General features: G+C 51.8%; 1 protein-coding gene across 1 annotated transcript in view; it reads left to right on the top strand.

Annotated features, from left to right (window-relative positions):
• Positions 1-2,509: 2,509 nt before the first annotated feature.
• The window catches only part of COL5A1 (collagen type V alpha 1 chain), a 146,942-nt gene continuing 137,418 nt past the window's right edge, over positions 2,510-12,033 (top strand). Inside the window, exon 1 of the mRNA XM_061476915.1 lies at positions 2,510-2,562. The gene's annotated coding sequence lies outside the window, so the exon portion shown is untranslated. The remainder of the gene's footprint in view (positions 2,563-12,033) is intronic.

Raw genomic sequence — 12,033 nt, forward strand, 5'->3', positions numbered from 1 at the left:
CTGATATAGCTCTGCCTCGTCCGTTTGCAGCCAGCATTTACCCTCACCTGAGCTACTTATTGGGCTGCTCCCCAGCTAAAATGGACAGGAATGGCGTTTGCTCGCTGAAGGATGAAACAGGAATCCCACCTTTGCTGTGGAAGCACCGGTCGAGGACCAGCTCCGGCTGCATCCTCTGCTTCCAAACAGCAGCGCGACCTGGGCATGGTTTGCAGGGAGTGTGGCTTTCTTCTGGTGGCACCAGAGACACAAACCCCTGCTCACAAACAGAGGTTTCCTACAGCTGAGGAGCAACTGTGAGTGGCAAAGGAGCCTGGAAAGCTCCTGCCATCCTGCTGCATTGTGCAGACCTGGCTATTTACACAGGGATTGGGGGGGGCACAGACAGGGTCACTCCACGTCTGTAGTAACTGTGTGTGCTCCCTGCTCTACATCAGACCGGACACTTGGCACAACCAGGGTAGGAACAGCACCTATTTTGTAACGGGGAAGCCTTCAGAAAGATGGGTACATGGTAGTTTTTCACACAGTGCTTTGTTGACCAGAACCTGCTGCTATTTGGGAAGTGGAGAAGCAGCAGTTCAATAGGGGAATGGCTGGAGAAAGACAAATGTTATCACTAAAGCTCTGGTTAAAACCAAGGGTACCACAAGGCCCAACTATTTTCCTAACTGTTCAGCTGCACTGAAACCTTTTTGGAAGCAGAGATCTTCTCCCTTCTTCTGTATGAGGGTTGCTTCTTACACTTTTAGTCACCAGTGATCAGATTCTAGCACTGTGTCTGCAAGGTAGCTTCAGGTTTTGATTTACACCACTGTAATTATTGCTGGATCAACATACATTCTCTCTTATCTCATTTATAGCCCTGGAGGGAGCAGCTGAAATGCGATTGTGGTGGCAGGAAATGACAGATGCAGGCACTAACCAGCAGGTCAGGGCTTTGATCCGGCTCTGATTGCGGCACCTGACCACTACAAATAGGATGGAGATGAAGAGAACAAACATATGGAGCTTGGCCCATAAAGTGGAGCCAGCCCAGGAGTGGAATGCTTGCAGCTGGTTCCCATGCCTGTTTTCCATGCTCCCACATGCACTGGGTCCTGCTTCCCATGTGGAGGGATGCCCCAAACAAACCTGTGCTTAGGTACCGGTTTGCGTGTAAGGCGGGGAGAAGGCAAAGGAAGGTTGAGTGAGTGGACTCTGTGCCAAGGCTCACACTTCCCATACTTCCATGGCCCTCTATGATGGTTTCCTAACAGCAACCTACAAAAACCAGCTGGGACTCAAGGCAAATGAAGGAAAAACCTTTGTCTGGCATCAGTAACCCCGGCCTCAGTGGGCAGCTTTGTGCCAGGGGCTGCTCTGCAGCAGAGTGGGGTGGGTTTGGGATGGTTCTCACTGTGTTGGTGAGCTACACACACGGACACGCAGTGAACAGGGGTGGGCCACGAACACCACAGGTCCATGCCGATGCTATCATCCTACATGTGGGCAAATGTCCCTTAGGGCTGGACATAAATCATCCTGCTCCAACCATATCTCTGGTTTCTGTTGTGATCTGAGCTCTGACACCAAGGGACGTTACAGTTGTAAATAGAAGCAGAAAACTGCCCACTCAGCATCTGCTGGCTCATTACAGTGCACACATTGTTTTGTCCATTAACCTAGGCCCTGTCTGTGATCGCAGCACACATCTGCAGCTGGATGCTGATTTACGGGGGGGCCTTTCCCTGGCCCCTCGGTGCTTTTCAAGAGCTCCAAGCTGACTGCACGAAGGGGTTTTCTGGCACTGGGATGTGCAGGGAGACGGCTGAACACTGGAACATGGCACTTGGGAAGGGAAAAGAAAGGCAAAGGAACAGAAACTTCCTGAACCTGTGAAGCGGTGACACGGCAGCAGCTGCGGAGCTGCTAAGCCCCGAAACGAATCTGTGGGATGAACTATACGTGTGATGGCAGAGAGGAAAAGGTGCCACCACTTGGAAAGCATCCCCAACCCTGCGCTCATTCACACTGTGTGGGAATGCGGGTCTGCAGGAGGAGCATCCGTGATGTGGAAATGAGGCCGGGAAGTGGCGGCTGACACCTCAGAGCAGCGGTGGGAGCAGCCCTTCCCATTCCCACCAGGAGAGCTGCAGCAGGGGCTCTGCTGGCCTGCACGGGGATAACCCCATGGCACGTTCTGTCCTGCTGCCAGAGGTCAGGGCTCTGCGTGGGGAGGGCTCTAACCCCCTCCGCTTGGGGAGAACATGGGGCAGGAAGGGAAGGGAAGGGAACACCTTGGAAGAGCCAAGTAGGCAAAAGCAGCAGGAGGCTGCAGCTCCCATCAGCAGGGCGCTGCCAGGTGAGCCCAATCTCAGCGGCCGAGCGCAGCAGGAGCGGTCTCTATGAGAAGCCCCCAGGAAGTCCCTCCCTGTTGGCGCTCGGAGGGGCTGCTGGGGCAGGAGCTCCAGGAAGCATCTTCCCCTGGGTCCTGCGGGGCTGCTGAGGGTCACCAGAGCGCTCTCCTCCGGGCTCCTTGGGACGCTGCTTCGAGATGCTGATCCCCAGCGGGTGCTGAAGGTGGGCGATGCTCCCCGGGAGCCCCTGGGTAAAGTGGTCCCCTCTGCTGGGGTCTGGGCAGTCCCTTGTAGGCAGAAGGCTGCAGGCAGCTCCGCGTGGGGAGGATCCCCCAGGGGTGTTGGCAAGAGGAGCGTTTTCTTCTGGTGGTTTTATATGGTCCTTGTGTGTTGATCTAAAACAAGCCGGGACGCTTTTGATTGCGGGCCAGGTTGGGTCCTGACGTTTCTGAGTGGTCCTTGAATATTACAGCTTGAATCAGAGCAAGTCTGCTACTGGGTGATCTTGGAATGAGCGGCGTGCCCGTGTACAGCTATAGAGGGAGGGATGTTAATGGGGGGTGCTATTTGTGTATTCTCAGTATGAAAAGTGGCATTAATTTCACCCACACTAAGGTGGAAGCAATGGATTTGTGTTCCAGCAGCCCCCAGCAATAGGCTGGCACGTTATTTTGCACAGAATGTAAAACATGAAGCTACAGGTTGCTCCCTGTGTTCTTGTGACCCGAGGGGCTGAGGGTGCTCCTCGGGCTGTGCTGGCTGTTGAAGAGGTGCGTTCCTGCTGGGTTTGCTTAGAGGGCACAGGCTGCTGTTAGCTGCAAAGCTTCAGCTCCTGCTCAAGTGGGATCTAATTAGGGACGAGAACTGTTCCTGTGAATGAAGAGTGGCTTTACAAATGTAGTAGTGAACTCTCCAGTGACTGCGTTGTTTTCTGCTTTGCTTAATACCAATAGGAAAGAAGCTGAAATACCTTGGTTTGTGATGTTTATTGCTCGCAGCTTATTTGGTTCACTTGAACCTGCGTTTCAAAGCCACACTGAAGTCAAGGGGTGTGAATCCACTTAAATAGAAACCAAATGACAGCTGGCTGGGATCCTTGGGAAGGGAAACCATGGAGCTGTGCTTGCTTCCCACTGTAGCTGATGGGAAAATGATTATACCTTCATCAATGGGAAAGCTCCCCTTGGCTGCTGGTGGCAAAATCTGGTTTCTCATCAGCATGTGGATACAGTGATTGTGCTCCTGAACTGGTGTGTGTGGATGTGAGTTAATGAGAACTCATCTGTAGGCTCTGCTTGAAGGCTGGTGCTTAGGTCCAGCTGCACGCTTGAGGAGGAGGCTGGGGTGCCCACAGCACTGGGGTGTTGTGCTGCAGCTGTGCAGGTGCACTTGGAGCACTGGTTTGCTGCCTTCTCCAGTGTCTCATGGTCCCAATCAGTGGGGGATTAGTTCCTGTTGTTAGCAATGACTGCCAGCTCCTCCTCCTCGGTGGTGGTGTGCTGCAGAGCTCGTGGATGCAGGTTTCTCTCCAATTCCTCATTAGGTGCAGGTGAGGAACACTTGTGAGCTCAAGCCGCTTGTAAATGGGCATCGGGGTGCACCAGTGCTTGTGTCGGTCATAGGAGAAGCTGCTGCTCTTTAACCAGCTCAAAGCCAAAGCTCATCTCTTCTTTGCAGTCTGTAAGTCAGAGTGGCAGCAGGGAGAGGGAAGTGTGAAGACAGGCCCTGGGGTGTGTGTCCTCCCCCCCAGCAAGGGATACAACAGCAGCCACTCTTCAGCCCCTGCCAGCTGAATGGAAGAACTAATCAATCTGTCTTGTTCTGCTTGTTGAATGTTCCTCCTCTGCAGGGAGGTGAGACAGTTACTTACACTTTCCAATACGCTGGGACAGTCTTTTGGCCTCAAAATGCTCCAGAATAATGAAAAAGTCTATTTACAGTAGCAAAAGCTCAGCCTGTTGCCTCCTGGGATTTACTACACTGGGGTTTCTGAGAACACTGGTTTCTGTCTCCAAAGTAAGTGCCTTGGCAGCTCTTCACTAGTGCCAGGTATTGAGCCCTTTTGATGGGACCCGGTGATTTATTGCTTCAAGATCTGGGGGAGCTTTTTTGAGGGGAGGAAGGGAAAACCCCTCAGTTCTGTTGTGATGCCGGAGTGGCAGAGCTGCTGTTGGGCTGCAGGTGTGCCTGGGGGAGCTGAGAGCTCGGCACTGGTGTCACCAGCCTAAAGGTGAAGGTCTCGACCCATTTGCAGAGGGGAAATGCAGCCTGGCTGCACGGCTGGCCAGCCTCTGTGGGAGCCAGGTTTGTCCCAGCACCTCCTGGGCTGCTCTCTTTGGTTTGAATCCCCATTTTTCCATTTCCAGCTTTGGAAGTTGTTTGATTTCCAGCCAGCCCCTCGGAGCTGGGAATGGGATGTTTTGCAGGACTGTTTGCTCCTGCAGATTACTGTTTGCAGCCCTGCACATCTGGATGTGCAAAGGTGCCGGTGCCAGGAGCAGCAGGACCCTGCGAGGTGCATCTGTGCCATAGGGTGTGTGGGAAGCACCCAGGAGGTGGCTGATACCTGTGCAGTACAGATGCATTAGGGATAGGTTTTGCCCAATGTTGCCCTGTGTTTTGGGAGACGGGGGGAAATGACAGCACTGTGAGCACCACACACATCCTGGTACCTGGGACTGGCTAAATCCATCCCTTTGGAAGCTGCTGTGTTTATTACAGTTATTGTTTCGCTTTGCTGTTGTTTTCCTCTGGAGGAGGAGCAGGGGAGGTCCTGGCACTCGGTGCATACACATGCTCAGTGTAGGGCTGACCTGTGGTCTCTGCTGCCCTGCTCTGTGGGATGTCTTTATTTCCCCCGCAAACTGATGTCTGGAGCAGTGCTCTATGGGAGGGCTGCTCTGTGGGCAGTGCTGAGGGAGCATCCCCTGCTCACCCCACACTGCCGTGGCCCTGGGGGCTGTGGTACCCCCAAGCGTGGCAGCTTTCCCTGCTGTAGGTGCAGTTTTCCTGCTGCCCTGGCGTTCTGGGGGCTGCTGCTGCAGCTTTGATTCACAGAACCCCAGGCTCCTGTTGCTGGAGGCAGTTGAGAAAACAAAAGCCCAGAAGAAATGGCAAAGGCAGCTGCGGTGGAGGGGCAGTGCTGGGAGCTGCTGTTCCAGCTCACAGCTGGGAGCTCATTTCTGTACCGTGATCCCACCTGTGGGACATCAGTCCCTGGGCTACCCAAAGGAGTTTCTCCCTTGCAGCCTATAGATCCTAGAGGAAGAGAGCTGATTTTCCACTCCTGAGAAGCCCTCTGGGCCCCGGGGGTCCCTGAACTCAGTTATTCCTGAGCTGACCAGCTCATAAATTTCACATCTCATTGCACTGGTTGCTGTTGTTTAAAACAACATCCCAGCTGCTCCCTGTGTCCATCCCTGGTCTAACAGGGGGGAAAAGGAAGGTCTGTAGGTTTTTCCATAGGCCACCTCCTCATGCATCGAGGGGCTGGTAGACTCATTAGGATGTGTTCTAGCTGCACGATGTGCTTGGCAGGAAGAAATCCCTTTCTCCTCTTGCGTCAAGAGCAAGCCATGCAATGCATGAGAAATGCAAATAGCTTGGCTAATTCTGGAAGCCAGCACTAAGGTTGTGGCCTGGATCCCACAGTGGGACTGAGCCTTGGCGTGGGTCCCTCACGCTGTGTTGTCAGCTGGAGCTGCACTGTCAAACCCCTGCACAGAGCACGTAAAGCCATAGTAAGGTCGTAGTAAATCCAGCTCTTAGGAGTAGGCTGATGCTGCACAGCTCTTGTTCTTGCAGGAGGTTTTCAGTTCACCCTACTGAATACCCTGAACGTGTTCCTGTTTAACCCTTCCCTGGATGGAAAAGAAACGCTTCCATTGCACGCACGGGGGCACATTCAGTGGTGCTGCCTGTTCACTGGAAGCAGCGTAGCTTGAATTTCCACTCATGCATGCAGGATTCGAGCAGGCTCAGGAGAAAACTGCTCATGATGGTTTTGTCCTCTCCCTGCCCCTCTCCCTGAAGCGCAGCAGTTGTCTTCCCTGCCCTCCTAATACAAAGATTTCCAATACTAGTTCCAATTTATGCAGGGAAATACTGAGCTGGAAAGAGATTGCAGTGTAATGAGGCAAAACCATGGCAAAGGGGCAAGAGCTTCATTTATTTAAAGACCCGTGGCTCTTCAGCACTCTCTTCGTGCCAGTGCACTCATTGCCTGCCACCGTTTGAGCTGCTGGGCTAATTCTGCAGATAGCCTGCCCCTGGGGTTTTGTGCACATGGCTCAGACTTCACCCCAAGCTCTTCATTCTTTCAGTGCTGATGTGGAAGATGCCGATTGTGCCTTGGTGTCTGCAGAATCCTGGCAAAGCTCACTTTGTGCATGAGTTGCCATCTTTGCCTGGCTTCGGGGGGATCTTCAAGTGCATTAACTTCAGTTACACTGAACTGGTGTTTTCAACACAAATGTTGATCTCGGTCCTGTTCAATGGTTCTTGTGCTGCCACATGCCAACCATCTGTAGCGAGCAGAGATGCTCGGGGTCTCTGGGGGCTGAACTGTGTATTGAAAGATGTCAGCCCTTCTGTATTCATGGGGCTTTAGTAGGTGAGTGCCAGTGCAGGATAAGGAGGACACATGTACAGCTCATCAGGCTTCGTGTGTTAGATCTGTGGCACTCAAAAGTTGCAGTTTGCAGTAAATAAAGCAGCCACCAGCCAGGTTTTTGTCATGTCACGTGGGAATAATGTGTGTGATAGAATGAGCCACGGGAAGCAACTCCAGCAAAGCGAGTCCCTGCTGGGATCAGGGGCTTGCTCTTGGCCTTTCAAATGGTACCTCTGGGAGGCTGGCATCTCCTGCAAGGAGAACGCAGAGCAGCGGCGGGGCTTGCCTGGCTTGATTTACGCAGTGAGAGGTTTTGTGTGGGATAATGATGATACATGGACTCCAGACTGATGCTTCCAGAAATGTGTTTCCAACCTGTGTGAGGAATTTACTCCAGCCATGCTGGAAGTGCAGACTCGAGGAATACAGACATTCAGAGGTATTTAGTTGTTCATTTGGGGATGCAAAAATGCTGAAGAGGCAGTGTATAGCTTCACTGGGAAGTGATGGAACCAGCCCTTCTGTGATGCTCCTGGCATGAGGATACAGCTCAGGCACTACACAGTATGCCAGAACCCCTGAACTTTATATGATGTGACTGAGCAGTTTTCAGTGTGGAACTGTATGTGCACCCTTCACCAGCACCCCTGTACTCCAGAATTAGAGCCAAGCTGAACCACAGCCCTTTGTACCTGAAAAGCATCACTCCTAATTCTCATTTTCACCCTGCTTTGGAGCAGACCTATGAGAAGTCGCAGGTGACAGATTTACAGGATACTTTTCAGAGCTGCCTGTGGATGATTTTGATGCTTGCTTCCTCTGCAGCTGGCAAGTTCTGCTTCTCTGGGACTAAACCTTTTGGAAACTGTATCATTTGGCTTCCATGCTGGGAAGGAGGGGGCCAGGTTTAAATCTGTGCTCCACATCAGGTGCAGTTCCACGTCTCAAAGTATCCCACATTCGGTGCTTTTCTCACAGTTCAGCAGCCAGTGCAGGCACTGATTGTGAACCTCTGATTCACCAGAGTCAGTGGAGGAGCTGGGAAACACTTCAGGTCTCTTCCCCATGGCAGTGACTCAGTCAAAAGGCTTTTTCCTTTGGCTCTCATGGAGAGCTACCAACCCAGGCTGCTGGAAGTCCTCAGCCCGGTCCCTGCTGATGTCTCCTGGTATCTGAGCGGCTAGACTGCTTCCTGCTGCGTTGGGCGAGTCAGCAGAGGACGTGGGGAGATGCTGGTTGCGGCGCCTGCCTCTGCACAGGCCTTTCATTAGGAACTTGCAGCTCGCTGCAGAGGGGTTCACCACACAGCTACTCTGCTGCATGAAAGCATCAGCTTAGAGCAGCAGCAAGTGTCGTGGGTGCTTCACCAAACAGCGACCATTCTGCAAGCCGCTGCTTATCAGAGGCAGGCAAGACTGCTGTGATGAGAAGTGAGGTTACTTGGGAGTTGGGTGCAAATGAATGCAAGATGGAAAACGCTTTATTTTAATAATGTTCTTTGGGACTTGAGCACCTCTGCTAATTATGAAAAGCCTGTTTGCATGTAGCAGATATTTGGAATAAAAGCAAGGCTGCCCCAAAACCGGTGGGACGCAGCATCGTCCTAGGACAGGTTAGCATTCCTACTGAGGGCTTCATAGCCTTGTAGAGTCTAAACTAATATTGGTTTCCACCCAGTGTCTTTAAGTGCCAAGGGAAATAACCTTCTGCTGAGGCTCTGTTCCCTTCTGAGGGAAAATACAGTCCGAGAGGTGCAAGAGACGCAAGAACGTCAAAAGGGATGAGCGCTTCCATGACATGATGTCAGGGCTGCGACCTGCCAGTGCAGACTTGGCTGGCACCGTGCTGCCAGGAGAAAATGGTGTCACCCTCTCCCCAGCTCCCAAACAGCCTCCTCAGTGTGTAGGCAGCAGCCACGGGTCCTCATGGAGCAAACGTGTCCCCTTCCAACCTGAGACACAACACAAGGCTCTTTGATTCCTCCTAATTGCATTTCAGTGTTTGCGGCCCGAGCGCAGGGATTCTGCAGGAGTTCAGCACTTTTGGTTGCTGGCTTCCTCTCCTTGCTGACCTACAAATACCACTTCTCAGGGAGAGATTTATGAGCAGCATGAAATTACCGTCTTGTAAAAGCACAAATCACGGCTATAAATAGGGGCCTGGAATATGCAGAGAAACCCCAAGGGAACAGTGCCTCTGGCTTTGTCCATGCGGGACAGCCCTGCCAACCCAGGTTGAGGATGACTCCGGTCCTTTGACTCCTGCAAGCTGGCCTAGTGCCAGCCAACCTTCCCCTAATCCATATCCTCGCAGGGATGGAAATAACATCTGGTGAGGCTGACAGCGGTGGGGCTTTAGAGTAACTGAGAGCGCTGAAAACTGAACCTTCTCAAGCCTTGCATGCATTTATCTTCCTTTCCAGAACATTAGCAGGCAGAGTTTGTTTTCAGTGAGTTATTTAGCAGGAAGAGGGATTAGACCTTGGGCTAGCACTGATTAACCCCTGCATGTTGAGTTGTTTAACAGCATAATGGATTAGTCATGTTGGCTGGTGACCTTTGTCAATGGGATCCTTCATCTGAAGACTCTTCTGTCTTTTTAAATACACAGATCCTTAAAAGTTGAATCTAAACCGTCCCTCAAGTAAATACGTGGCTCAGCAGAGCACGGGATTGGGGCAATAGTCCCACAGTTTCTGATCTTAGGCTTGATATTGCATAAATCAAATCTTGGGAGCCCCATGTATGCAGCTGGCTCCTTGGCACTGCCCGTACACTTGATCAGTAAGGGTTTGAGGTGCTCCAGGAGAGCTGTGCATGAGCTGGAAAAGAATTGTTATGTGAATGGAAAAGAGTTTCTGGAAAAGGTCTGAATTTGCTGTGGGTCTTGGGGAAGGTGTGAAATGGGAGTCCAGCAGCAGTAAGGTTTAATGCCCCTCTACTCTGCTCTTGTGGGACCTCACCTGGAGCATTGTGTGCAGTTCTGGTGTCCTCAACATAAAAAGGACATGGAACTGTTGGAACAAGCCCAGAGGAGGCCACGAGGATGATCAGGGACTGGAGCACCTCCTGTATGAAGACAGGCTGAGGAAGTTGGGGCTGTTCAGCCTGGAGAAGAGAAGCTGCGTGGAGACCTCAGAGCAGCTTCCAGTATCTGAAGGGGGCCTATAGGGATGCTGGGGAGGGACTCTTCATTAGGGACTGGAGTGACAGCACAAGGGGTAATGGGTTCAAACTTAAACAGGGGAAGTTTAGACTGGATATAAGGAAGAAATTCTTTCCTGTGAGGGTGGTGAGGCACTGGAAGGGGTTGCCCAGGGAGGTTGTGAATGCTCCATCCCTGGCAGTGCTCAAGGCCAGGTTGGACAAAGCCTTGGATGAGATGGTTTAGTGTGAGGTGTCCCTGCCCATGGCAGGGGTTGGAACTGGATGATGTTAAGGTCCTTTCCAACCCTAACTATTCTGTGATTCTGTTATTCACCCTGGAAATTACATCACAGCCATGTCTGGGGACTCAATAGTTGACTTTTTCATTTAAAGGCAGGCGTGGGGGCAGAGCTGCTGTGAGCATAAATGTGTGAATTCTCATTGCCTTTGAAGCTGTGTCCATTTAAATCAGCTGAGCGGATCTGGATAACTTACACATATTCCTGCTGGTGAAGCCAGTGACCAAGAGGGAGGAAAAACTGCTCAGTGGCACCCAACATGGTACCAAGAAAAGCATCTTAAACTGCAGGAAGGCACTGATGGGAGTTTAAGGACTGCCAGGAGCGTATAAAGGTCCCTTACATAAGGCAGCCTTGGACCCAGGAGAATGAGAGGAGGGTGTCTCCTCAGACCTTCCATCCTCAGCGGTGCCACGAGGAAGCTGTTCCACTTGACTTTTCAAGTGGAATACCTTCCCGCTGCAGCCAGGAGCTCTTTCTGGGCTCACTGTGCTGCAGTACGAGTCAGGTCAGGAAGTTTGTTTGGTTTGCTAAAAAAGATACCCTAGTTCAAACAAGACTTAATTCATTGAAGCCCCATGGCCTCTGTGAAACACGAACCCCTCGGGCCCCGTGATTTATGAATACAAAGCCATGGGGAAGCCTTGCCAGAGGAAAGCAAGCTGCATGGTGGGTAAGTAAAATAAACTGGGGCAGGAAAGGGTTAAAGACACCCGAAATGTGGAAGCTGCGCAGCTGGAAGCTGGGATGAGCTGTCAGTGCTCTGCCTTCCCAAAGGGGCTCTGCTTCTGTGGCCAGGGAGCTTGCTTAGAGTTGTCTCTATGAATCTGGCTGGTTTTGAGAGGATAAATCTATAGCAGAGGCTGTTCTGTGATGTTGTGGGAGGGCCTGACCCAGGTGAGCAGCCACCAGGGCTGGGCCCTTGGGAAGGGGCAGGACCCAGCTGAGTCTCCCAACCCTCCTGCCAGATGTGCTGCCAAATCCCTATTGTGATCACCAGCAGTAAACCAGCCCAAACACATCTGGTCCTAATGAGGACCACATGAATCCCTGGGCCAGCTTAATCTGTGCCAAATGTTAATTATGCAGATACTTATTAATGTTCGGTTGTTGTCTACATGAAATGGGTGTCGGGGGGCTTCTCTGTACATCTGCAGAGCCCTAACAGGTACAGTGCTGCTTCCCAGGGTTAAACCTCGAGGCCTGACAAAGCTTTGGCTGTGATCGCACCCTGAAGTTGTCTGGTGATGCAGCAAAGCCTTTTAACCTGACAAGATCCTTATAACCTACAGGGCAAGTGGAGGTGCTCCAAGGGATCCACCTATGGGGAGGGGGCTGCAGGCAGAAAACCTGTCTCTAGACCCACCTAGGTAGCCTGTGCTTTCTGGAAGGTACCTTCAGTTGTACTTCAAAGATAGGAAGCAGAGCAGACCATAGTCTGTCTGCCACCCACTCCCTGACATGGTTTCTTTTGAATGCCTCGGAAAAGAACAATTGGGGATGTCCTTTCTGGATGTGATCCTCAAAGGGATGTGGAATGCTGGTGGAGCGTTCCACGCTGCTGATCTTGAAGATCTAATGTGTGGCCAAAACTGCTCAGACTTCCTCAGAGGTGTCTGAAAAATGTAAAAATGAGT

This window comes from Pezoporus flaviventris, unplaced genomic scaffold, assembly GCF_033815535.1.
Source record: "Pezoporus flaviventris isolate CSIRO_AGI_PZ_B2104156 unplaced genomic scaffold, CSIRO_AGI_Pfla_v1 ptg000097l, whole genome shotgun sequence".
NCBI lineage: Eukaryota > Metazoa > Chordata > Aves > Psittaciformes > Psittacidae > Pezoporus > Pezoporus flaviventris.